The sequence below is a fragment of the Carcharodon carcharias genome, chromosome 7 (genome assembly GCF_017639515.1).
Source record: "Carcharodon carcharias isolate sCarCar2 chromosome 7, sCarCar2.pri, whole genome shotgun sequence".
In the NCBI taxonomy this organism is placed as follows: Eukaryota; Metazoa; Chordata; class Chondrichthyes; order Lamniformes; family Lamnidae; genus Carcharodon; species Carcharodon carcharias.
In genome coordinates, this window is record NC_054473.1 from 164265643 (window position 1) to 164293207 (window position 27565).

Here is a 27565-nt window from a genome sequence, read left to right on the forward strand (position 1 = left end):
CAAGGTACAGATAACTCTAGTGGGGGTGGGGTGAAATAAGACTAAAAGAGCATAAAAGGTATAGATTTAAAAATAATGGAAATAGGTGGGAAAAGAAAAATCTATATAAATTATTGGAAAAAACAAAAGGGAGGGGGAAGAAACGGAAAGGGGGTGGGGATGGAGGAGGGAGTTCAAGATCTAAGGTTTTTGAACTTAATATTCACTCCAGAAGGCTGTAAAGTGCCTAGTTGGAAGATGAGGTGCTGTTCCTCCAGTTTGCGTTGAGCTTCACTGGAACAATGCAGCAAGCCAAGGACAGACATGTGGGCAGGAGAGCAGGGTGGAGTGTTAAAATGGCAAGCGGCAGGGAGGTCTGGGTCATTCTTGTGGACAGACCGAAGGTGTTCTGCAAAGTGGTCGCCCAGTTTACGTTTGGTCTCTCCAATGAAGAGGAGACTGCATTGGGAGCAACGAATGTAGTAGACTAAGTTGGGGGAAATGCAAGTGAAATGCTGCTTCACTTGAAAGGAATGTTTGCACCCTTGGACGGTGAGGAGAGAGGAAGAAGGGGCAGGTGTTGCATATTTTGCGTATGCATGGGGAGGTGCTGTAGGTGGGGGTTGAGGAGTAGAGGGTGATGGAGGAGTGGACCAGGGTGTCCCGGAGGGAACGATCCCTATGGAATGCCGCTGGGGGGCTGAAGGGAAGATGTGTTTGGTAGTGGCATCATGCTGGAGTTGGTGGAAATGGCGGAGGATGATCCTTTGAATGCGGAGGCTGGTGGGGTGATAAGTGAGGACAAGGGGGACCCTATCATGTTTCTGGGAGGGAGGAGAAGGTGTGAGGGCAGATGCGCGGGAAATGGGCCGGACACGGTTGAGGGCCCTGTCAACGACTGTGGGTGGAAAACCTCGGTTAAGGAAGAAAGAGGACATGTCAGAGGAACTGTTTTTGAAGGTAGCATCATCGGAACAGATGCGACGGAGGCGAAGGAACTGAGAGAATGGGATGGAGTCCTTACAGGAAACGGGGTGTGAGGAGCTTTAGTCGAGGTAGCTGTGGGAGTCGGTGGGCTTGTAATGGATATTGGTGGACAGTCTAGCAGCAGAAATTGTGACAGAGAGGTCAAGGAAGGGAAGGGAAGTGTCAGAGATGGACCATGTGAACATGATGGAGGGGTGGAGATTGGAAGCGAAATTAATAAATTTTTCCAGGTCCTGACGAGAGCATGAAGCAGCACTGACGTAATCATCGATGTACCGGAAAAAGAGTTGTGGGAGGGGGCCGGAGTAGGACTGGAACAAGGAATGTTCCACATACCCCATAAAGAAACAGGCATAGCTGGGGCCCATGCGGGTACCCATAGCCACACCTTTTATTTGGAGGAAGTGAGAGGAGTTAAAGGAGAATTTGTTAAGTCTGAGAACAAGTTCAGCCAGACAGAGGAGAGTAGTGGTGGATGGGGATTGTTCGGGCCTCTGTTCGAGGAAGAAGCTGAGGGCCCTCAGACAATCCTGGTGGGGGATGGAGGTGTAGAGGGATTGGATGTCCATGGTGAAGAGGAGGCGGTTGGGGTCAGGGAACTGGAAATTGTTGATGTGACGTAAGGTGTCAGAGGAATCACGGATGTAGGTGGGAAGGGACTGGACAAGGGGAGAGAGAAGGGAGTCAAGATAATGAGAAATGAGTTCTGTGGGGCAGGAACAGGCTGACACAATCGGTCTGCCGGGACAGTCTTATTTGTGGATTTTGGGTAGGAGGTAGAAACGGGCCGTCCGAGGTTGGGCGACTATCAGGTTGGAAGCTGTGGGAGGAAGATCTCCAGAGGAGATGAGGTCAGTGACAGTCCTGGAAACAATGGCTTGATGTTCAGTGGTGGGGTCATGGTCCAGGGAGAGGTAGGAGGAAGTGTCTGCGAGTTGACGCTCAGCCTCCGCGAGGTAGAGGTCAGTGCGCCAGACAACAACAGCACCACCCTTGTCAGCTGGTTTGATGACAATGTTAGGGTTGGACCTGAGAGAACGGAGTGCAGTAAGTTCAGAGAGAGACAGATTAGAATGGGTGAGAGGTGCAGAGAAATTGAGACGATTAATGTCACGCCGAAAGTTCTCAATGAAAAGATCAAGAGAAGGTAAGAATCCAGAGGGAGGGGTCCAGGTGGAAGGAGAATATTGGAGGTGGGTAAAAGGATCCGTTGAACGGGGAGAGGACTCCTGCCGAAAGAAATGAGCCCGGAGACGAAGACGGAGGAAGAAGAGTTCAGCATCGTGCCGAGCCCGAAATTCATTGAGATGAGGGCACAAGGGTATGAAACTAAGTCCTTTGCTGAGCACTGAACATTCAGCATTGGAGAGGGGAAGGTCAGGGGTTATGGTGAATACACGGTCGGGGCTTGGATTGGAAGATGGGGTGGGGATGAAGGGACAGGCAGGGGTGGAGGGTCCTAGATTGGTGTTGGTGTCGATGAGTTGTTGGAGCTTGCGTTCCTTAGCACTTGAGAGAAAGAGATAAAGTTTCTTGTTGAGGCATCGGATGAGACAAAGGACGAAGTTTCTTCCCCCTCCCTTTTGTTTTTTCCAATAACTTATATAGATTTTTCTTTTCCCACCTATTTCCATTATTTTTAAATCTATACCTTTTATGCCCTTTTAGTCTTATTTCACCCCACCCCCACTAGAGCTATCTGTACCTTGCGTGTCCTGCCATCCATTCTTAATTAACACATTCGTTTAGATAATATCACCACCTTCAACACCTCTTTGTTCTTTTGTCTGTGACATCTTTTGATTATCTGCTCCTGTCACTGCTTGCTTATCCCTACAACCACCCCCCCACCACTTCTCTTCACCACCCCCCCCACCTTAAACCAGCTTATATTTCACCCCTCTCCTATTTTTACTTAGTTCTTTTGAAGGGTCATGAGGACTCGAAACGTCAACTTTGTTCTTCTCTGCCAATGCTGCCAGACCTGCTGAGTTTTTCCAGGTATTTCTGTTTTTGTTTTGAATTGCACACCCAAGGGCTTTCTGTATGGCCAGGTAGCCAGAACCAGCCAACCAGGAGGATGCCCGAAGCTCTGCTTCAAAGATGCTTACAAGCATGACATGAAGGCCCTAGACTTCGATTATTGCACCTGGGAGTCACTAACTGATGAGAGAAGGAAATGGTGACACCTCCAGTTGGCTGGTGTGCACCACCATGATTACCAGTGGCTTGGCAACAGTCACTAATGCTGAAAAAAAACATCCACAATGACACTTGATATCCTAATGTATGGCACTTGTGATAGAACCTGCCTCTAAAGGATTGGCCTTTTCATTAATCAGCCATATGAAGGCATCCCATCTGAAATGAATTTTTTTGCTGCATGTCCATCATTTTTCGTAGATGGAAGGATGCTGGAATTAGCAACCAACAGCAGTTGCATTTCAAATATGGTTGCTAGGTAATAGGTAGCACAGTGCTTTAGATCATCACCTAGTAACCTTGCAACCACATTGTACATATGACTCTAACATTCCTGCATTTATTGACAATGATTAGCTGGTGAAAACTGTGTTAAACTTGAAGACAGTTTTTAATGCTCAGTGTCCACAGCTGATTTTTAAGTGCAGTACAGGGGCAGTGCTACACTGTCAAAGCTGCTGACTTTCAGTGAATTTTTCTTCATTGAATTTAATGGGTCTATATTCTCTGGAGTTTAGAAGAATGAAAGGTGATCTCACTGTAACAAAATTCTTAAATGACTTGACATGATTCAAGAAGTTGGTTCACCACCACCTTCTCAAGGGAAATTAGGGACGGGCAACGAATTTTATTCACATGACTGAATAAAATAAAAGAATACTGGGAAGCTTTTTCTCATGGCTGAAGCGTCTAGAACTAGGAGTCATGGTCTCAGAGTAAGCGGTCAGCCATTTGGAACTGCAACAGCGCAGCATACCCTCAATCCTAAACCAAATGTCAGAAGCTTAAATGGACCAGCCACATAAATACTGTGGCTACAAGAGCAGGCCAGAGGTTGGGAATTCTGCAGTGAATAACTCACCTCCTGACTCCCCAAGCCTGTCCACCATCTACAAAGCACAAGTCAGGAGTGTGATGGAATATTCTTCACTTGCCTGGATGAGAGCAGCTCCCGCAACACCCAAGAAGCTCAACACCACATAGGACAAAGCAGTTCAGTTAATTGGCCCCCCCATCAACCATCTTAAACATTCTCTGCTTCCACCTCTGGTGCACAGTGACTTTTATTGGCACCATCTACAAGATGCATTGCAGCATTTCATCAAGTTTTCTTTGACAGCATCTCCCAAACTTACGACCTCAACCACTTAGAAAGACAAGTGCAGCAGGCACATGGGAACCATCACCACTTTGAAGTTCCCCTCCAAGTCAGACACCATCTGGACCTGTTAATATATTGTTGATACGTCATAGTTGCAGGGTCAAAGTACTTGAATTCCGTCTCTAATAGCACTGTGGGGGTATCTTCATCACATGGACAGCAGCATTTCAAGAAGACAGCTCACTACTACTTGGGGTACATTTAGGGGACAGTTATCATTGTATCATAAGGTTCAGGATGATAGTGGAAAATGAAATTGGTCATTCCAGAGTAAGAATAATCAACTGGCAGAGAGTGGACTTCAATGGGGCAAGAATGGAGCTGGGCTGGATAGACTGGAACCAAAGGTTGGAGGGAAAAACAGTAGCTGAACAATGGGCTATCTTCAAAGAGGAGATGGTTTGGCACAGTCAAGGTATGTTCCCTCAAAAGGGAGGGGTAGGACAAACAAATTCAGAGCTCCTTGGATGACAAAGGAGATAGAAATTACAGAAGATCAAGTGTACTTATGACAGGTGTCAGGTAGCAAATACAACTGAGAACCAAGCTGAATACAAAAGGTTCAGAAGGGATGTGAAAAAGCAAATACAAGAAGCAAAGATGGATTATGAATAAAGACTGGCAGCTAACATAAAAGGAAATCCCAAAGTATTCTATAAGCACATCAATAGTAAAAGAGTGGTAAAAGGAGGAGTAGGGCTGATTTATGGTCCAAAAAGGGGATTTACACATAGAGGCAAGAGGCATGGCTGAGGTGTTAAATGAATACTTTGCACCTGTCTTTGCCATGAGGTAGATGCTGCCCAGGCCATGCTGACAGAGGAGAAAACTCAGTTACTAGAAGGGTTTAAAATTGATAAGGATGAGGTATTGAGGAGAAGGATAAGGATGAGGATAAGCTGTTGGTACTTAAAACTGATGAGGCATCGGGACCGGATGAGATGCATCCAAGAATATTGAAGGAAGTGAGAGTGGAAATTGCAGAGACACTGGCAATAATCTTTCAATGTTCCCTGAATTCAGGGGAGGTGCCAGAGGACTGGAGAATTGCAAACATTACACACTTGTTCAAAAAAGGTTGAAAAGATCTGCCCTGCAATTACAGACCAGTCAGTTAAACTTTGGTGGTGGGGAAACTTCTAGAAACAATTATTCGGATAGAATTAATAGTCACATGGAAAAATATGGATTGATTTGGAAGAATCAGCATGGATTTGTAAAAGGAAAACCATGTCTAACTAACTTGCCGCAGTTTTTTGAAGAGGTAACAGAGATGGCTGATGCGGGCACGGCTGTTGATGTGGTGTATATGGGTTTTCAAAAGGCATTTGATATAGTGCCATACCAACAGACTTGTGAGGAAACTTATAGGTCATGGAATAAAAAGAACAGTAGCAATGTGGATACAAAATTGGCTGAGGGATAGGAAACAGAGAGTAATGGTTAATAGGTATTTTTCAGGCTGGAAGAAGGTTTGTAGTGGAGTTCCCCAGGGGTTGGTATTGAGACCCTTGGTTTTCTGATATATATAAATGATCTAGATCTTGGTGTATAGGGGACAATTTCAAAGTTTGCAGATGACAAATCTTGGCAGAATTATAAACTGTGAGGAGGACAGTGTAGAACTTCAAAAGGACATTGACACATTGGTGGGATGGGCAGATGAAATGGCAGATGAAGTTCAATGTGGAGAAGTGTGAGGTGATACACTTTGGTACAAAGAACATGGAGAGACAGTGTCAAATAAAAGATAATATTCTGAACGGTGTACAGGAGCTGAGAGACCTGGGTGAATATGTATATAAGTCATTAAAAGTGGCAAGACAGGTAGAGAAAGCTGTTTCTAAAGCATACAGTATTCTAGGCTTCATTATTCCATGCATAGAGTACAAGAGCAGGGAGGGTTTGATGAACTTATATAAAACACTGGTTAGACCTTAGCTGGAGTGTTTTGTACAGTTCTGGGCGCCACACTATAGGAAGGATGTGAACGCATTGGAGAGAGTACAGAAGAGGTTTACGAGAATGGTTCCAGGGATGAGACACTTCAGTTATGAAGAAAGATTGGAGAAGTTGGGACTGTTTTCCTTGGAGAGGAGAAGGCTAAGAGGAGACTTTTGCAAAAGAAACAAATGTGAGGTGAGAACAAACTTTTTCACACAGTGAGTAGTTAGGGTTTGGAATGCACTGCCTGGAAGTGTGGTGGAAGCAGGCTCAATTGAGGCATTCAAGAGGGTATTGGATAATTATTTAAATCAAAACAACGTGCAGGGTTACAGGGAATAGGTTCTAAGTTAAAATGCTCAGAGAGCCAGTGCAGACACGATGAGCTGAATGGCCTCCATCTGCACCATAACAATTCTGTGATCCGTGACTTCTCAAGGGCAATTAAGGATAGGCAATAAAAGCGGGCCTTGTCAGTGACGCTCACATCTCATGAATGATTAAAAAATATTGAAGAGAAATTTCTTAACTCAGAGGACTTTGAATCTTTGGAATACTCAACTCCAGAGTGCTGGGCTGCTCAGCCATTGAGTATATTCAAGACTAAGATCAGTAGATGCTCGGTCACTAAGGAATTCAAGGGATATGGGGATAGGACAGGAAAGTGGAGGTGTGCTAGAAAATCTGCAGTGATCTTATTAAACCATAGAGCTGGTTCAAGGGGGCAGTGTAGAATGGAATGATACCATTCAACTTGGGTAATATTCAGAGACAAAAACCTTTCCTTCCAACAGTTTGGTTGAGTTTCCTGAAAGGGAATTGGACTGGAATCTTCAGAGTAAAGGGTCAAACAATGATTCTCAAACTTTGACGGTGAAGTTGGCAGGCCATGGTTGATATGTTCTTAGATCTCCCTCTTTTCTGTATGTTTAAATTGAGAAACCATATGTCAAGTACTGTAAACTGAATGACTGAAACATTAATTTCTGCTAAATGTGGTTTACCAGGGTTGGTAACCTTCATAAATGCAAATACGTCTATTTGCTGTTGAAAAGTGCATCACCTCAAATCTAAAAATTTGTGTAAACAAGTTTCACTTCACTCTGAATCATAACTTCACTTCATTTTGGCTTACAGTGAGGAAAAACACTGTATTTCACTACACTTCTTGTTTCTCTCACCAACACACCACAAACAACTGAGAACAGGTCTGTGGTTTTGTTGTTGAGATAGTTGACTCAGACAAGGAAATATTTAGGGTTGTGCAATTAACCTTAGCATCCCTTTGGTTTCTGGAGAAGAAAAGTGAGGCGTCCCTGCTGCAAATCATGATCCAATTACCCAACCTAGCAAGTTTGTTTTTCAAAGTTTGTCTTTGGGAATAGAGTGACACAGGTTAAGGCCAGCTTTGTTATTCTTTCCAGCTAACCTAAAGAGCTAACCTAGTAGGCCTTCTCCTCAAACTACTGCAGTCCTTATGGTGAAGGCGCTCCCACAATGTGCTAGTTTGAGGCTTCTAGGATTTGACCCAACAATGATAAAAGAACGGAGATTTATATCCAAATCAGGATGGTTTGTGACTTGGAAGTGAACTTGAAGGTGATGGTTTTCTCACAAGATTGCTCCTTTTGAGTTTCTTCATGGCAGAGGGCGGTGCTTGTCAAAGCTTGGTGAGTTGCTACAGTGCATTCTGTATGTAACAGCAACTGTGTGTGTATGGCAGAGGGAATCACTATTGAATCAATGGTAGGGACACCAATTAAATGAACTGAGTTGTCCTGCATGGTGTCAAGTTTCTTGATTGTTGTTGTGGCGGGGGTATCCCAGCCAGGTAAACGATAAGCATTCTATCCTACCTTGTAGATTATGGAGAGGTTGTGAGGGGTCAACAGGTGAGCCAGTTATCTCAGATTACCAGCCCTCTGTCCTGCTTTTGTAGCCCTAGTGCTGATATGGATGATCCAGTTCAGTTTTGGTCAAAGGTATATTGACGGGGTAAAGGACAGGTGACTCGGCTTTCTCTGAAAAATGAACAGGTCCCTCTATCCTGTTCTGCTGCCATTCAATCAGATCATGGTTAATCAGATCAATTACCTGCCATTGATTCATATCCTTTGATACCCTTATCTAATAAAACTCTGTTTACTTAGTCTTGTAAATTTCAATTGACCCAACATCCACAGCTCTTTAGGAGGGAGAATTTCAGATTTCCAATTCCTTTTATGTGAAAAGTGCTTCTTGATTTTCCTCCTGAATGGCCCAGCTCTAATTTTGAGATTGAGGCCCGCTTGTTCTGGGTTCCCCCACCAGAGGAAATGATGAATCTGTATCTATCCTATCAAATCCCTTTATCATTTTAAATACAACAATTAGATACGCCCTCAACTTTTTAAACTCTTGGGAATGCAAGCTAAATTTATGCAACTTGTCCTCGTAATTCAACCCTTTTCATCCTGCTGTAACTTTGGTGATTCTGTACCCATTCCAAGGCCACTATATTCTTCCTGAGGTGTGGTATCCGAAAGTGAACACAGTACCCCAGATGGGGTCAGATCAAGGCTCTGCACAAATGAAGCAGAACTTCTCCTCCTTTGTATTGCAGCCCCTTTTTGATAAAGGCCAACATTCCATCAACATTTTTGATTACCATATTTATCTACGCGCAAACTTGTAGCGATTTGTGTACACCTAAGTCCTTTTGCTTCTTTAGGTTCCTAACCTTTGCCATTAAGAAAATATTCCAATTTGTCTTTCTTGGATCCAAGGTGGATGACATCACACTTCCTCACTTTGAACTCAATCTGCCACAGTTCTACCCATCCAATTAACCCCAATACTGTTCTTGACACTTCTTGTACACTCTGCTTTGACCCAGGGTTCAAACGTTTCCTGGTTTGATGATGATTAAAGAGTAAGGAGTGTGCCAGGCTAGGAGGTTACAGTAGTGGGACCCAATTTTGCTGTTGTTGATAGCCCACAGCAGCTCAGGAACGGCCCATTTTGGGCAGCTAAATCTCTCCTTAATCTGCCCCATTCAACAAAGTGGCAGGGGCCTTCCGCTGTGGAATTGACACTTTGGGCGGAATCGTCCAGTCCCGTTGGCGGCCAGCGTCATGGTGGGTGTGGGTGGACAATATGGCAAAAAGGCCAAAAATTGATTTCATGTTGTCATGAACCAGTTTGCAGTTGTCCACTCTGCCTGTCAATGGCGGGCTGTGTTTCCCACCATCCAATGTCAGGAACTTAATTTCAATGCATTTGAATCTCATGACTGTGCCCTCACGCTGGAATCATCCACCCACGTCAAATTTACCACCCATGGTGGCGTGACTTCAGAATAGCGTGATTAACAACTGCCTTTAAAAGGCCTGCACCTGGCAAGCTGAACTTCAAGGGGAACTCGGAGATGAGCGCACACAACCTTGCACAGTGCTCACAAGCATCACCCCCGTAGGACCTCAAGGAAGAGGCTCCGCGCATTCGGGGGAACGGGCACACGCAAGCTGCTATTTCTCGGCTGGCTTTCAGTTCAGTGTAGTGCTGGGGCAAGGGCTCCAATGCAGATGAGGCAGGTGGTGGAAGGAAAGGCAGCACAGCTTGAAGTAATTATACTAGCACATGTAGAGGTGGAGTGGGGGAGAGTGTGGGGAGGAGGTGTGAGGGAAGCATCCACAGACTTGGAAAAGCTTGTCAAAAGTGAGCATCCTTCCGCACCTGAGACCGTTCAGCAGCAACTCCATTGACAGGCTTGGAGTTGGGCCTCTGAAGCTTTTCTGCCCTCTCAAGCAAGACAAAAGCATGAAAGTGCCACCAATGCTCCAGAACTCGTCATGCCTTGGGCACAGACTGCAAATTAATGTGAGTTTTAGGGGGCTGCAGAACAAGTGGACGACTGGACAAGTTGTAGAATCCCCTTGCGAAAGGTAATCATGGTGCAGTCACTGGTGGAGGCGCTCAAGAGCCCCTTGCAATGTCTTTATTCAGGCTTGGACCAGTATCCCTTGGTTCAAGCTGACAGCGCAGCCTTGCAGTGCAGGTTAGGATAATGCCTGCACCTGAGCTGAGAGCACAGCACGCAGTCCAGTGTCCGAAGCTGCTAGCAATCGGTCCAGTGGAGTGGGGCAAGGCAAAGGTGGGTGGGGTTTCAGACAGCCATGAGCTACATGCACCACATGCCATCCAAATGGTGGTCAGCACTCTTTGGCATGCGTGAGCAGGCCTTCAGCCTTAACCAAGAGACACATATGCTAACCCATGTGTCTCTCTCTCTTTGATCCTGCAGGAGGAGAACATCAGGATTATGGAGCCTGGTGATTTAACGGTATGACTCATAGCTTAGGGAGAGCAGAGAAGAAGAGGAAGAGGCCAGTGGAGGCACCTGGCTCAGCAAAGGGAGGAGCACCTCCCTCAAGATGAAGGGGTGGCAGGGCCTGCTGCGCACATAGCTGAAGATCAACAGAGAGTTGTTACTTGTCAGTGCCTTACTAGATCCAGGGTCTATAGATGGCGTATGTCATTCCTGCAGATGATTGAGAACCAATGTTGCTGAAGACTGCGCATGTCTAGGGAACTGGTCGGTCACATATGCCACCCACTACAAGATTTGGCGCCGTGGGGATATGGAGGGCATCCACTGCCAATGGCTATGAAAGTGACCACTAAGCTCAATTTTTATGGCAGTGGCTCTTTCCAGGGCTCCATAGGTGACCTGTGCGGGATCTCGCATGCCTCCACACCAAAGTGTAACCAGGAGGTCATGAATGCTATCTTTGTGAAGGCACAGAACTTTGTGCATTTCACCCGGGATCAGGAAAGCCAGGAAGAAAGATCGTTGGGGTTTGCGCAGATCTCTGGTTTTCCACAAGTGCAGGATGCCATTGATTGAACTTACCTGGCGCTTAGATCTCTGTGGCAACAAGCAGTCAACTATGTTGACAGCAATGGCTTTCACTTACTAAATGTTCAGCTGGTGTGCCACCACCAAAAACACCTCCTTCAAGCCTGTGCATGATTCCCAGGGTGCGCCCACGACTCCTACATCCTTAGCAGGTGTCAGATCCCTGACATCTTCCAGGGTGGACTAAAGATGGACAGACTGCTCCATCATCCCTTGCAATCTAAGGAGTGCACCAAACAGCCCTTCCTGATGTTCCCATGATTGTCTTTGCAGCTCCAGCAACTGATTGAGAATCGAGTCCAGACGCTCATCATCTAACTCAAATTCAGCAGATTCCTTGCCTCTAGCAGTCCACCCAGTGCTGACGACCAAGGATATTCCTGCCTCCACCTGCTGTGGAACAGATTGTGTGGTGTGCTCACCAGATTGTGATCCCAAGGCTGTTCTACAACTAAGTTCCTTTGAGGTGTGCGTTGCTGTGCTAGTGGAAGGTATGAGTGAGCACCGTAACAGGTTTTCAACAGTGCTGCCCTCAGGGTCCTCATCTGAGGTGCTCTCAGCTTTGCGGTCGGGTCAAGGTTGGCTGAGGGCAACGTGGCAGATGTGCTAGGAAAGAAAATGGAGATTATTAGTGCTTGGCAGCTGCATTGAACACAGAACAGTGGACACAGAGTAGCATTGAGAGAAGGATGATGTGGTGCAGGATCCTGAAGTGAATGCTTGCCGCCAACCTTACCATCTCTACAGGAATGGTCCACGTTCTCTCCGGCCAACTCCAACACATGAATCTTGAACAGAGTGAGGACCTTGATGCCCAGCACTCCATCCCCGGTCTGGCACCCCTCCCGTTGATTGTGTGCGATCTTGTCCTGCATAGAGGCATATGGAGAGAATGTGAGCATGGTGCATGCCAGGCCGAATGAGAAGGATGCTAGGCATGCGTGTGTGCTGAGTGGAGCCATGGACGCGATTAGGAGGCTATCTTCAGAGGAGATGAGGCCAGGTCAAGATGTTTGGATGTATGTGAGAGAATGAGTGGCGATTTCCTTTAAGCTGGCAGTGAGTGAGATGCCAGAGAGTGTGTAATGGGCTTGTGAGCGTGTGAGTTGAGATTGAAGAAATGGTTGACTTACTCTGGTGACATGGATCAGATCATTCATCTTTTTTCTGCACTGGATGCACACCTCTTGTGTGTGCATTGGCACTGATCAACTCTATCACTGCTTCCCAAGTCAGAGTAGTGAGACTGATGGGCCTCCTCCGGCCCAAGTGGAGGTAGAGGACATTGTGGTCGGCCTCCACGATGTCCAGAAGATGTCCCAGAGATGCGTCACTGAATTGGGGGGCTACACTCTTACTGGCTGTTGGGGCCATGCCGTCACCAGAGCAATCCTGGGCTGCGAGCATTGAGAAGTGTGCACGTGCCTGCAGTTTAAATAAGGTGCGCAGAGTGAGGTAATGGTGTGGTGGGTAAATTGGAGGCTGCCTGTCAGTGCTCCAGCATGTTTCCTGTGACTGCATAATTTATGAGATGGGAAGAGGATGATACGACGCAAAAATCCGCCATTGTGACCGGTGGATAAAATGTCTTTTTTCAAGCCTGCTACTGTACTTAGTGCGAATCTGGGATGATTCTGCCCTTTGTCTTTACAAGTATTGTGTGATGATGCCAATGCTAACATGGATAGATGTATCTGTGTTAGGTAGGTTACTATGGATGAGGTTCAGTAGGTTACTTGCTCTTGTTGGTTCCCATGTCACTTAATTCAGGTCCAGTCTAGCAGCTATATCCTTCAGGGCTCAAAAAGCTCAGTCAGCGGTACTACAACTGAACCCCATGGTGGTGCACACTGAATTCTCTCACATCAGAAACATTCTTCCTCCAAGTGATTTTCGATATGGAAGTACAAATTTATCTGTTGAGTGCTGGGGCAAATGATAATCAGTGAGAAACTTCCTTGACCTTGTTTGACCTAAAGCCATGAGACTTCATGGGGTTTGGGGTCAATGTTGAGGACTCTCAGGGCCACTCTTTGACTACGCCAAACTGTGCTCCAACCTATCACACTGGTAGGACACGACAAGTTCAATTATGGCAATGGAGGAGCCTTAGCTGTTATCTGATAGATTTGAATCTGAGTAAGACTATGCCAGTTGCTTAAATAGTCTTTGAGACAGCTCTGCCAACTTGGATACCGGTGCCCAAATGTTAGTGAGGAGAATTTTGCAAGAGTAACATTGTCTTATGCTGATATAATGCATGTGTCATTGCTAATGGGACTGTCTGATTTTTTTTTCTTCTTATTGAACTTCAATATTAGTGAAGGCCCTATGAGGACAGAATTTGTTTTACGCTATAATCAAATAGCAGGTTGGCAATCATTATTTCAGCTCACACATTTGGGTCGAGATGCCTGCGGAGTGCAAGCATCCTTACTGCACATAAACCTGTACTGTACATATATCCTATGTACCTTAAAAACAGTTAATGCCTTAAGGGAGGAAGGGGAGAAAAATTAAATAAAAGGAAAATAATTCAATCAGTATTTAACAATCAGTAAATATTCAACATTTTACAGCATCCTTTTGGATTTTATCCAAAAGGCTTCAATGAATCTTGCAGAATTGGAGAATTTTAAAGAAAATATTTGATCTGTTTCAATGCAAAGTTCATGGATTTATAATTCAGATTGAATACCAATCTGGCATTTTAAGTAATTTAATTTTTATATATGCCTTCTCCCCTTCTTTAGGTCTGCAATGTCACACGACAGTCTCCTAAAAGAGGGCAACCAGGCAAAGTCATTCCAGCCCTGTGCAACTCCATTATATAATTGAATGTTGAATACCACAGGTTGATATGCCCTCAGATTTTCCCCTTCTGTAGAAGAGCTCTGCCTGCATTTGGCACCTCTTCAAACAGCCCAGCTGAGATTGGGAATGCACAGTGTAAGGAACATTATGCGGCACAGCATGTTAATACACCAACACATGGTGCCATCAGGCCAATGCCCTGCATGTAAATTAATATTGAAACATGCCAGTTAACAAATATCTCATTTCAAATGCAACATTTCTTGGACCAGCTGGTTGTTAGTGATGATCAGAGTCCTCCGCTGCATGTTTTACTGGTACAGCTCTCCACTCTGCCAATCACACAGACACAAGCAGGGGCAGGGAGTAGACATTCGGACCATTCCTGAGCAAAATCCTCAGGCACAAGAGTTCATTAAATACCATAGAGATGGCAACCTGTTTAAAGCAGGGGTGTTTTGAGTATAATATTTAGTCTGTGACATGTTTTATTAAACTTTAAAAACAGAAGCTGTGCCTGGCATCCTCTGCAATGTTAATGTGCACCATATTGGTTGTAATTTAGAGTTCAGATCTGATGCTTATTCACTATGGATGCATGTAAAGGAGAAATAATTCCTGTTTTGTGACTGCAGGTCAGCACATATTAAGTACAAGTTGTACATGGGCACCTTAACTTCTCTAAAAATTATAGCTGACCAAAATATATTATTTAAACTTCTAATAAAATATATGATAAAACAAAAAATGTACAGGTTTTTAACAAACAAATACATTCTTAGGTGATTAAAATAAGAAATAAGCCTCTGTGATGTACAGCAGAAGAAAGTTTAATAACAAGATACCTTGGAGTGATTACAAAGCAGTAATTTAATCGTGGGGTTCAGATGACAGTTATAAACCACTTGAGCTTCACTCCTACGATTTATGATATCATTTGAACCCCTCCATCAGATTACAGCCTTGTAATCACTCCCAGCTATCCTTATACTCCATTCAGCCTGATGACATTCTGTACGATTAACCCTTTCTTTACCTGGTGCCCCCGACACCAAGTTGTGACAGATTTACTTAGCATCTTTTCTGACCAATGAAGATAATTCTGTTTCCATTTCACACTAATTTGCTGTAAAAAAATAATGCAGCTAGGCATGAAAACAACCAACATCTACAGAAAGCAGAAAGCTGCAGAAATATATATAGATTCCATCATACAGAAAACTTTTCAAGCCCAAATGCATGTCAATATCCAGGCTCGTTAAGAATGTTAACATTCAAAATGCCTATTTGTGACGCAAATATTTTTAGTCCCTGGTTTGGGAAGGTTCCTGTAAACCCTAATCAGTCAGGGTGACACTCTCAGACCTTTGCAACATGCTGCAAACTGACAGACCTAAACATAGATCGCAATCTCAGCTGGTAGTTTTCATCTGGGTATTGAGATGTAGCAAGAGGCAGGGGAAGTGTGGTCTAAGTGATCAAACAATGGGAAATATAGGCTTGGATCTTCTGATCCCTATAGTGGTGAAAGCTGAGGCCTTCACTGCTGTTGAGCATTGCAATGGTGTGCTGGAAGCCTGACTTTCCAGTTCGCGAGAAATGGCTCCCTTAGGAGCACTGGCTGATGCTCCAGCTGCCAGGCTGTAAACTTGGCCTGTTGGCCCAATACTTAGCGAGTGGTTTTACCCAAAATTATTAGTACTGTTCCCTCCCGACACTGCTCACCCACTCCCAATGTTTGCTCACCCATTCCTGACGCTGCTCAACTCCTCCTGATACTGCTCATCCCTTCCCAACACTGTTCACTTCCCTCCTGACACTGCTTACCCCGTCTCGACACTGCTCACACCCTCTCGACACTGCTCACGCCCTCTCGACACTGCTCACCCCCTCTCGACACTGCTCACGCCCCCTCGACACTGCTCACGCCCTCTCGACACTGCCAACCCTGACACTGCTCAACCCTGACACTGCTCACCCCCTCCTGACACTGCTCACCCTCTCTCGACACTGCTCACCCCCTCTCGACACTGCTCACACCCTCCTGACACTGCTCACCCCCTCTCGACACTGCTCACCCCCTCCTGACACTGCTCACCCCCTCTCGACACTGCTCACACCCTCTCGACACTGCTCACCCCCTCTTGACACTGCTCACGCCCTCTCGACACTGCTCACCCCCACCTGACACTGCTCACCCCCTCCCGACACTGCCCAACCCCGACATTGCTCACCCCCTCCTGACACTGCTCACCCCCTCCCGACACTGATCAACCCCGACACTGCTTACCCCCTCCCGACACTGCTCAACCCCGAAACTGCTCAACCCCGACACTGCTCACCCCCTCCCGACACTGCTCAACCCTGACACTGCTCAACCCCGACATTGCTCATCCCCTCCTGACACTGCTCACCCCCTCCTGACAGTATTCAACCCCGACACTGCTCAACCCCGACACTGCTCAACCCCGAAACTGCTCAACCCCGACACTGCTCACCCCCTCCCGACACTGCTCAACCCCGACACTGCTCAACCCCGACATTGCTCATCCCCTCCTGACACTGCTCACCCCCTCCTGACAGTGTTCAACCCCGACACTGCTCAACCCCGACACTGCTCAACTCCGACACTGCTCAACCCCGACACTGCTCACCCCCTTCTGACACTGCTCACCCACTCCTGACACTGCTCACCCACTCCTGACACTGCTCACCCCCTCTCGACACTGCTCACCCCCTCCTCACACTGCTCACTCCTCTCCTGACACTGCTCAACCCCGACACTGCTCACCTCTCCTGACACTGCTCAACTCCGACACTGCTCACTCCCTCCTGACACTACTCAACCCTGACACTGCACACCCCCCCTCGACAGTGCTCACGCCCTCTCGACACTGCTCAACCCCGACACTGCTCAACCCCGACACTGCTCACTCCCTCCTGACACTGCTCAACCCCGACACTGCTCACCCCCTCTCGACACTGCTCAGCCCCGACACTGCTCAACCCCGACACTGCTCACCCCCTCTTGACTCTGCTCACTCCTCTCCTGACACTGCTCACTCCCTCTCGACACTGCTCACCTCCTCTCGACACTGCTCACCCCCTCTCGACACTGCTCACGCCCTCTCGACACTGCTCACGCCCTCTCGACACTGCCAACCCTGACACTGCTCAACCCTGACACTGCTCACCCCCTCCTGACACTGCTCACCCCCTCTCGACACTGCTCACCCCCTCTCGACACTGCTCACACCCTCCTGACACTGCTCACCCCCTCTCGACCCTGCTCACCCCCTCTCGACACTGCTCAACCCCTCTCGACACTGCTCAACCCCTCCTGACACTGCTCACCCCCTCTCGACACTGCTCACGCCCTCTCGACACTGCTCACCCCCTCTCGACACTGCTCACCCCCTCTCGACACTGCTCACCCCCTCTCGACACTGCTCACGCCCTCTCGACACTGCCAACGCTGACACTGCTCAACCCTGACACTGCTCACCCCCTCCTGACACTGCTCACCCCCTCTCGACACTGCTCACCCCCTCTCGACACTGCTCACCCCCTCTCGACACTGCTCACACCCTCCTGACACTGCTCACCCCCTCTCGACACTGCTCACGCCCTCTCGACACTGCTCAACCCCTCTTGACACTGCTCAACCCCTCCTGACACTGCTCACCCCCTCTCGACACTGCTCACGCCCTCTCAACACTGCTCACCCCCTCTCGACACTGCTCACCCCCTCTCGACACTGCTCACGCCCTCTCGACACTGCTCACGCCCTCTCGACACTGCTCACGCCCTCTCGACACTGCCAACCCTGACACTGCTCAACCCTGACACTGCTCACCCCCTCCTGACACTGCTCAGCCCCTCTCGACACTGCTCAGCCCCTCTCGACACTGCTCAGCCCCTCTCGACACTGCTCACCCCCTCTCGACACTGCTCACACCCTCCTGACACTGCTCACCCCCTCTCGACACTGCTCACCCCCTCCTGACACTGCTCACCCCCTCACGACACTGCTCAACCCCGACACTGCTCATCCCCTCCTGACACTGCTCATCCCCTCCTGACACTGCTCACCCCCTCCCGACACTGCCCAACCTCGACACTGCTCACCACCTCCTGACACTGCTCACCCCCTCCCGACACTGCCCAACCCCGACACTGCTCACCCCCTCCTGACACTGCTCACCCCCTCCCGACACTGCTCAACCCCGACACTGCTCATCCCCTCCTGATAAAAACAAAAAAACTGCGGATGCTGGAAATCCAAAACAAAAACAGAATTACCTGGAAAAACTCAGCAGGTCTGGCAGCATCGGCGGAGAAGAAAAGAGTTGACGTTTCGAGTCCTCATGACCCTTCGACAGAACTTGAGTTTGAGTCCAGGAAAGAGCTGAAATATAAGCTGGTTTAAGGTGTGTGTGTGGGGGGCAGAGAGATAGAGAGACAGAGAGGTGGAGGGGGTTGGTGTGGTTGTAGGGACAAACAAGCAGTGATAGAAGCAGATCATCAAAAGATGTCAACGACAGTAGTACAATAGAACACATAGGTGTTAAAGTTAAAGTTGGTGATATTATCTAAAAGAATGTGCTAATTAAGAATGGATGGTAGGGCACTCAAGGTATAGCTCTAGTGGGTATTTTTTTTAATAATGGAAATAGGTGGGAAAAGGAAAATCTTTATAATTTATTGGAAAAAAAAAGGGGAAACAGAAAGGGGGTGGGGATGGGGGAGGGAGCTCACGACCTAAAGTTGTTGAATTCAATATTCAGTCCGGAAGGTCGTGAGCTCCCTCCCCCATCCCCACCCCCTTTCTGTTTCCCCCTTTTTTTTTCCAATAAATTATAAAGATTTTCCTTTTCCCACCTATTTCCATTATTAAAAAAAAACCCACTAGAGCTATACCTTGAGTGCCCTACCATCCATTCTTAATTAGCACATTCTTTTAGATAATGTCACCAACTTTAACTTTAACACCTATGTGTTCTATTGTACTACTGTCGTTGACATCTTTTGATGATCTGCTTCTATCACTGCTTGTTTGTCCCTACAACCACACCAACCCCCTCCACCTCTCTGTCTCTCTATCTCTCCGCCCCCCACACACACACCTTAAACCAGCTTATATTTCAGCTCTTTCCTGGACTCATCCCCTCCTGACACTGCTCCCCCTCCTGACAGTGTTCAACCCCGACACTGCTCAACCCCGACACTGCTCAACCCCGACACTGCTCACCCCCTCGACACTGCTCACCCACTCCTGACACTGCTCACCCACTCCTGACACTGCTCACCCCATCTCGACACTGCTCACCCCCTCCTCACACTGCTCACTCCTCTCCTGACACTGCTCACTCCCTCTCGACAATGCTCACCCCCTCTCGACACTGCTCACCCCCTCTCGACACTGCTCACGCCCTCTCGACACTGCTCAACCCCTCTCGACACTGCTCAACCCCTCCTGACACTGCTCACCCCCTCTCGACACTGCTCACGCCCTCTCGACACTGCTCACCCCCTCTCGACACTGCTCACCCCCTCTCGACACTGCTCACGCCCTCTCGACACTGCTCACGCCCTCTCGACACTGCTCACGCCCTCCCGACACTGCTCAACCCCGACACTGCTCACTCTCTCCCGACACTGCTCAACCCCGACACTGCTCAACCCCGACACTGCTCACCCCCTCCCGACACTGCTCAACCCCGACACTGCTCAACCCCGACACTGCTCAACCCCGACACTGCTCACCCCCTCCTGACACTGCTCACCCCCTCCTGATGCTGCTCACTCCCTCCTGACACTGCTCAACCTCGACACTGCTCACCCCCTCGACACTGCTCACCCACTCCTGACACTGCTCACCCACTCCTGACACTGCTCACCCCATCTCGACACTGCTCACCCCCTCCTCACAGTGCTCACTCCTCTCCTGACACTGCTCACTCCCTCTCGACAATGCTCACCCCCTCTCGACACTGCTCACCCCCTCTCGACACTGCTCACCCCCTCTCGACACTGCTCAACACCGACACTGCTCACCCCCTCCTGACACTGCTCACCCCGTCTCGACACTGCTCACCCCCTCCTGACACTGCTGAAACCCGACACTGCTCACCCCCTCTCGACACTGCTCAACCCCGACACTGCTCAACCCCGACACTGGTCACCCCCTCCTGACACTGCTCACTCCTCTCCTGACACTGCTCACTCCCTCTCGACAATGCTCACCCCCTCTCGACACTGCTCAACCCCGACACTGCTCACTCCCGACACTGCTCATCCCCTCTCGACACTGCCCAACCCCGACATTGCTCAACCCTGTCACTGCTCAACCCTGATACTGCTCAACCCCGACACTGCTCAACCCTGACACTGCTCAACCCCGACACTGCTCACCCCCTCCTGACACTGCTCACTCCCTCCTGACACTGCTCAACCCCGACAATGCTCACCCCCTCCTGACACTGCTCAACCCCAACACTGCTCACTCCCTCTCGACACTGCTCATCCTCTCCTGATACTGCCCACCCCTTCTCAACACTGCTGATCCCCTCCTGACACTGCCCCCCTCCTCTTGACACTGCTCAGCCCCTCCCAACACTGGTCAGTATTGTAAAACGTCTTTAAGGAATAGCAGCATGACATCACTAGAAGGGAGATGTGTCATGTGCTCCAGTCTTAGTTTCACTTTTGCTTTGAGAGGAGCACATACATGAAGCCTTCAAGCTCTGCACCTATGTATAACTGTTTTCATGTGCCTTGTCTTAATAAACAAACTCACAACAATCCCTAATGAGTGATTGGTGCCTTATAGATTACAATAACATGAGACGGCGATCAGCAGTGGTGAGACAGTGGCAGCAAGATTAAGTACAGGCACATGGTAAACAGCCTTAGGTCGCACTACATGGCATGAGACGACCTTGACATTTTGGTCAGACTGCAACGGAGTTGCAGCATCAGAGAGTGTTGCGAATGCAGCAGTTGACTGTGCAGGAAAGCTTTGAAGACATAGTGCTAAGCTAGTGCTCAAATTAGCTGCTGGTGTGCAGACAGATCCCTCATGGTGAGATTTCAGAGCCTAGCCTGTCAGTTCTTTGAGTGGGACAATGCATCCAGAGGGCTAGCATTGGGTTAGGAAAGTCAGGAAAAATGAGTGACCAGGGTGGAGGCTGGGTTGATACTGAGCAAGGGAGAGTTGAACAAAACAACAAAAATAGTCATAAAAATCAGGCCAGAGAAGATTGAGATCATAACGTTTGGCTTCGGGAGTTGCTGAACAATAACTTGAATAAAAAGCAAAGACGCCATTGCTCCATGGTGTGTTTCCACCACAATCCACCTTTGCGGGCGGAGCTTTGGAAAAGCGCATGAAAGCGGCCACAGTGACGCTCATCCCATTTTCTGCAGGAGAAGGAAGGTCAAAGGAGTATTGTCAGAATGTTCACAAAATTCCCTAGTTTGAATTGGAACGCAGCTGATCTATTATCTGAATTCAAAATGTTTAAACAGCGTGCAGTGCTATGGGGCAGGATTTTCCATTCGGCATTGGAGCGCAAGTCCGACCCAGCCGAGCGTGAAATAGCGCACGATGACGTGGGGTGAGTGTCCTGATGTCATCGTGAACTCGTGTGATATTTCGGTCGGTGAGAGTTGGCAGCACACCCGCTGACAATTAAGGGGCCAATCAAGGCCATTGATCAATCAATCACTTCCCGTCCAACGTTGCGGTTGGCGGGTGGGAGAATTGGCCAGGCGGCCTTTGGATTTTTTAGGAAACCTCATCCACAGTTTGGTGGGGGTGGGGGGGCAGAATTTTTCAAATATACACGTTAAGGTGAGCAAGTCTGCTTTGTGTATATTTTTTCGGGATCTTTAAAAACTTTACTCATTGGTTTAAAAATCTTCAGCTCCCTGCCTTCAGGGAGCTTTCAGTGCATGATCCCCTGCTCATGCGCAGACTTTTGCACTGGCCCTCCTCCCACCCCCCACCCTGGCAGCGCTGAGGTTCTCAGTTTGCCTTTTGCGCTGGCTGGCTCTGGCTGTTAGTTGGCCAGCCAGCGTGAAATCACATTCGGGGTCCGATCGCGGGTGGTGGGCTGTTTTCTGGCTGCTCCCAGGCCCGCCCACTATGCCCGCCTGACGACCCAAAAATCCTGCCCATGGTTTCTTGATTCAGGTCTGTCTGAACCAGACAAACAAGCCATAAAAATTCGCCTAATAATTGGAAATGAAGGTCGACAAAGGCTGAAGATGTCAGGATTAACAGAAGAAGATCTAAAGGATCCACAAAGGATATGAACTACTTTGGAAGACTTCCATTTTCATTGACTAGAGTTCATGTCATTTCAACAACCGCCTACAGAATCCATAGAGTGCTTTGTCAGCAGATGCAGAGAAAACACGGACTGTGATTTTTGAAATGCAAAGCTAGCAGACGGAATTGTTGAGTTGGTGATCACATCCACTCCCATGGAAACATTCCAGAAAGATCTGCTAGACAAGCCCAAAACATATAGCAAATAAGAGTTATTCAAGTATGGACGTAAGCATGAAGTGATCCTCGCAGGTCGACAAAGCTTACACATCCTAAGTACCAATTGTTGACGGGCTCACTAGAACATCCAAATTCAGCAAGACAGGTGGAAGGTGTTGTCTTCTACATGTACCAAAAAAGACCCAGCTTTTCATCAATTATGCAAGGCATGTGGCAGAAAAGGCCATTGGCAGCGGCAATGTGCTAGAACAAATCAGATCCATTCCAGCTCATCAACCACCATACAGTCCTATTGCATCTAGGACAAGATCCCAAATACAACCAGGAATAACATCCAAGAATGAAAACCTCACAGATCACTGTGAGCAATTAAAGACACCTCCGGACTGGGTTATATTACAAGATCTGGCCATACCATCAAATTACCTTAACACTTTAGAGACTCATAGATTCATCAGTTCTATACACTTATGTAATTGTAACTAAACGTGAACACGTATTGTAATTGTTATACTTCTTTGGAAGAGGGTAAAGTATTTTTAAAAAGAAAGGGGTATGTTGTAATATGCCTTGAAGTCAGCATAAAATCACTCGAAGGAAAATATGTCATGCAATCCAGTCTTAGCTTCACTTTCGCTTTGAGCAGAGCACACACACAGATCTGATGCCTTTAAGATTTGTGCCTACACAACTGTTCTCATGTGCCTAGTCTGAATAAATTAACAGGCAATGTGTTCAATCCCTTATGAGTTATTGGTACCTTATATCATTATCATGACATGACACCACCACACCCGTGACAATGCTCACCCCCCGACACTGCTCACCCCCCGACACTGCTCACCCCCCCAACACTGCTCACACCCCGACACTGCTCAACCTCCCCCGACACTGTTCACCCCCCAACACTGCTCACCCCCCCGGACACTGCTCACCCCCGACACTGCTCACCCCCCCCGACACTGTTCACCCCCCAACACTGCTCACCCCCCCGGACACTGCTCACCCCCGACACTGCTCACCCCCCCCGACACTGCTCACCCCCCCCGACACTGCTCACCCCCCGACACTGCTCACCCCCCACCGACACTGCTCACCCCCCCGACACTGCTCACTCCCCCTGACACTGCTCACCCGACCCCCGACACTGCTCACCCCCCAACACTGCTCACCCCCCCCGACACTGTTCACCCCCCCGACACTGCTCACCCCCCAACACTGCTCACCCCCCCCGACACTGCTCACCCCCCCCGACACTGCTCACCCCCCGACACTGCTCACCCACCCCCCTGACACTGCTCACCCCCCCGACACTGCTCACTCCCCCCGACACTGCTCACCCGCCCCCCCGACACTGCTCACCAACCCCCGACACTGCTCACCCCCCGACACTGCTCACCCCCCCGACACTGCTCACCCCCCCCGACACTGCTCATCCCCGACACTGCTCACCCCCCCGACACTGCTCACCCCCAACACTGCTCACCCCCCTGACACTGCTCACCCCCCCGACACTGCTCACCCCCCGACACTGCTCACCCCCCCGAACACTGCTCACCCCCCAACACTGCTCACCCCCCCGGCACTGCTCACCTCCCGACACTGCTCACACCCCCCCGACACTGCTCAACCCCCCCCGACACTGCTCACCCCCCCCGACACTGCTCACCCCCTGACACTGCTCACCCCCCGACACTGCTCAACCACCCCCGACACTGCTCAACACCCCCTGACACTTAACCCCCCCGACACTGCTCAACCCCCGACACTGCTCACCTCCACCCGACACTGCTCACCCCCCCCGACACTGCTCACCCCCCCCCGACACTACTCACCCCCCCGACACTGCTCACCCCCCCCGACACTGCTCACCCTGCCTACGCTTTCTCCCCCCGACACTACTCACCCCCCTACACTGCTTATCCCCCCGACACTGCTCATCCCCCCGACACTGCTCACACCCCCCGACACTGCTCACCCACCGACACTGCTCAACCCCCCCGACTGCTCACCCCCCCGACACTGCTCACACCCCCCCGACACTGCTCAACCCCCCCGACTGCTCAACCCCCCGACCTCTACTCACCCCCGACACTACTCACCCCCCGACATCCCTCCCCCCAACGTTGCTCACCCACCCTCAAAGTTGCTCAGCCCCCCTCGACACCGCTCACCCGCCCCCTCCCCCCACCGCCACTGCTTACTCCAATCCTGACACTGACCACTTCAACCCCAACAATACTAACCCCCCTCCCTGACACTGCTCACCCTCCTCCTGCACCCTTGACATGGCTCAGACCCCCCTGACTCTTGCTGATCCCTTCTGCACCCCTGACACTACTGTCTCCCCAACCCTCTCCCGACTCTGCTCAGTCATCCCGGGGCTGTGGGAGGGGTCAAGCAATGTCGGGATATGTGTGAGCAGTATTTGGGAGGGCAGGGAGGGGTGGTGAGCAGTGAAAGGACATGGTGGTCAGTGTCTGGAGGGGAAGGGCTGTGTTGGGGGTTCATATGGGTTCGGGGTGGTGTGCAGTGTCAGGGGTGCGGGTGGGATGAGCAGTGCTCTGGGTGAAGGGGTTGACAGGGAGGGGGAGCCTGGAAGTAAAAACAGTTAACAGGCATCCTTAAAATCAGTGAAAGTCACTGAACTGAAGGCTAACCTTGAGGGGCGTGTCTTCAGTTCATGGCGTGTAAGGGGGCCTGGTGTTGCTGGAACTAGGGCTCCTGACTCACCTGGACGATGGATCCACGTTGCAGCTGGGACAGGATGGAGCTCAGCTTCCAAAGTAAAAAGGTCAGGCCCCTGTTTCGAATCCGGTCAGCAGAGTGACCTCCCCTTCGCCACTAATCTGGGTCAATGTAAAGCAATCAATATTCTACTTCACAACTGCCTACCTCGTGTCTACATAACGACACCAAGAGAAACCGTGTTAGCATATGCATGTTCACCTCCCCATTAACTCAGCCAAGATTCAGACTGCCTGGTTGGCACTGGGAAAAATAATTAAATAATGTGGTTCTTTTTAATGAGCCAATCAGAACTTGAGTGACCAGATATTAATACCTGAGCAGAAGGTTTATTGTCTGATTGCAACCTTCGAGCTAGTTATTGCAACATTTGTAGGCTCAGTCACTGTCTTATTTTCTACTTAAGCAAAAATGCTAATGATAGGGTAGATAGGGTGAATGTTATTAGAGACTGGTTACAGGCTTGTTTTACACACCTGAAGTTGTTAAGTGAGCCATAAGCAATATATTTTATAGGGTTATGTTTTACTTAAATGCTGCACACATCAGAAACCAGTCTATACATGATCAATTCACTCAATATTTATGAAGGAAAAAAGTCCCAGGGGATAAGCCACATTATTGAAGTGAGAATTCCTTACTCTTACCTGATGTTGTCTTCTAACAGTGGGAGAGAAAGCTGTGTCTTTCCCCTTTTAACTGACTCTTTTGATAAGAAAAGTGAAAAGGTCCAGACTTCAAAGAGTGGAGGTCAAACGTGCGTGGAGCAGCAGGATGGGCCTTGTGCTTGACTTCTCTTGAGTTCCTTTCTATACTTTCAGCATACACCCTCTGTGTTTTGTACTTTGGTCCAGGGGAATACCACCAGTTCACAGGCAGTGCCTGTATGTAAGCACTAAAGGGGATCAAAATCCTCCAGTTTAGCAGTCGCTTTCAAACTTCTCTAGCTTGAAGCAAGGTATTTATCCCCTTGAATAAGAACAAGAGAGAAGGAGAATGAGCAACTTCTCATTTTATCCAATTCAGATATAAACAAATGTCAATCCACACATGAGCATTAATATTTTAACATGCAATCGGCAAGCACAAACAGAAAATATGCAGTAACATCAATACTGTTATTTTGTATTTAGTATTTGTGTGAACTCCTGTTCTTCTCTTCTTTCCCCCACATATGGACATTGTACCTGACCTACATGCTGCCTTTCACCGAACGGGGAAGGGGTGGAGAGGTGACAGCTATCTCAGTGGACTCTTGCACCAGTGACACATTTGGAGTTAGCAGGAAAAGAAAGCTGCCTCCTCGGGATGAACTGGGGCAAGTATCGTCTGTCCCCAGAGTGACATTTGTACTTACACCACGGAGCAAAGCTGAAAGGGTTTCTCATGCTGAATGGGGATTAACCTCCTCCAGAACGTCAAGCAGAATTTACAGAAGGGGACGAAAGGCACTTTAGTGCATTCCTGCTGACTCTCTCCGGCTTGTTAAATCGTTGAAACTAAAAGTTGCTGTTAACTTATTTACCATTGTTTGAATCACATTGTGCAAAAGCCATGATAACATTATTTACAGAAGTTCCCATAGTGCCACTGCCTTCAAAAATATGCTTCAGCACATTATCTTTGACAAAATACTGCACAGCAAAATTAGAAATGTAAATGAAACTGTGCATTGAAGTATTATTGCTATTTATTTATTTTCATTTATATACAGAGCAAGGGGTAATACATCTCAATGATGGATTTCACAGGTGGCCCCTTGGATCATAAAATATTTACGCCCAACATTAAAATTTGCTTCATCGAATGCTGTTGATTTCTTGCTGTGATTATTCAGAGTTTTGACGGAGCTGCATTTCTGTCGTTGCACACACTGATGTAATCAGAAAGTGAAAGAGATTTTTGCAGTGAAGATCTAATCGCATTACAATCATTACTAAATGTCTATTACAAGGGTGTGTGCTATATATTACTGCACTACATCAGCAGGAATAAAGGCCAACCCAAAATGTTGGGAACGTGTAGTCTCACAATGCAACAATTTTAACAGCATGACTTAAAGGTTACTACACCACCTTCATTCCTCACAAGATATTGACAGATGTACTGCATTCCTGACTATTTCCTACAATGCAGGAATCATATTCTATAATGTACGTCAGGTTTACTGTCTTATTCCTTTCCATTTATAAATTCTGATGATGTATCCAATTGTGTCAGTATAGATTCCTATTAAAAGCACAAAAATATTCCCACAATAAATGAGGTCCTGATCTCAAGTTGGGCTCTGTAGGGAAGTTGTTGAGTGGAAACAAAG

General features: G+C 48.3%; 1 long non-coding RNA gene across 1 annotated transcript in view; it reads left to right on the forward strand.

Moving 5' to 3' along the window:
- LOC121279884 overlaps nucleotides 1–26856 on the forward strand; it is a 54616-nt gene extending 27760 nt beyond the window's left edge. Inside the window, exon 3 of the long non-coding RNA XR_005943519.1 lies at nucleotides 26471–26856. This is a non-coding gene — a long non-coding RNA (uncharacterized LOC121279884). The remainder of the gene's footprint in view (nucleotides 1–26470) is intronic.
- Nucleotides 26857–27565: the final 709 nt, after the last annotated feature.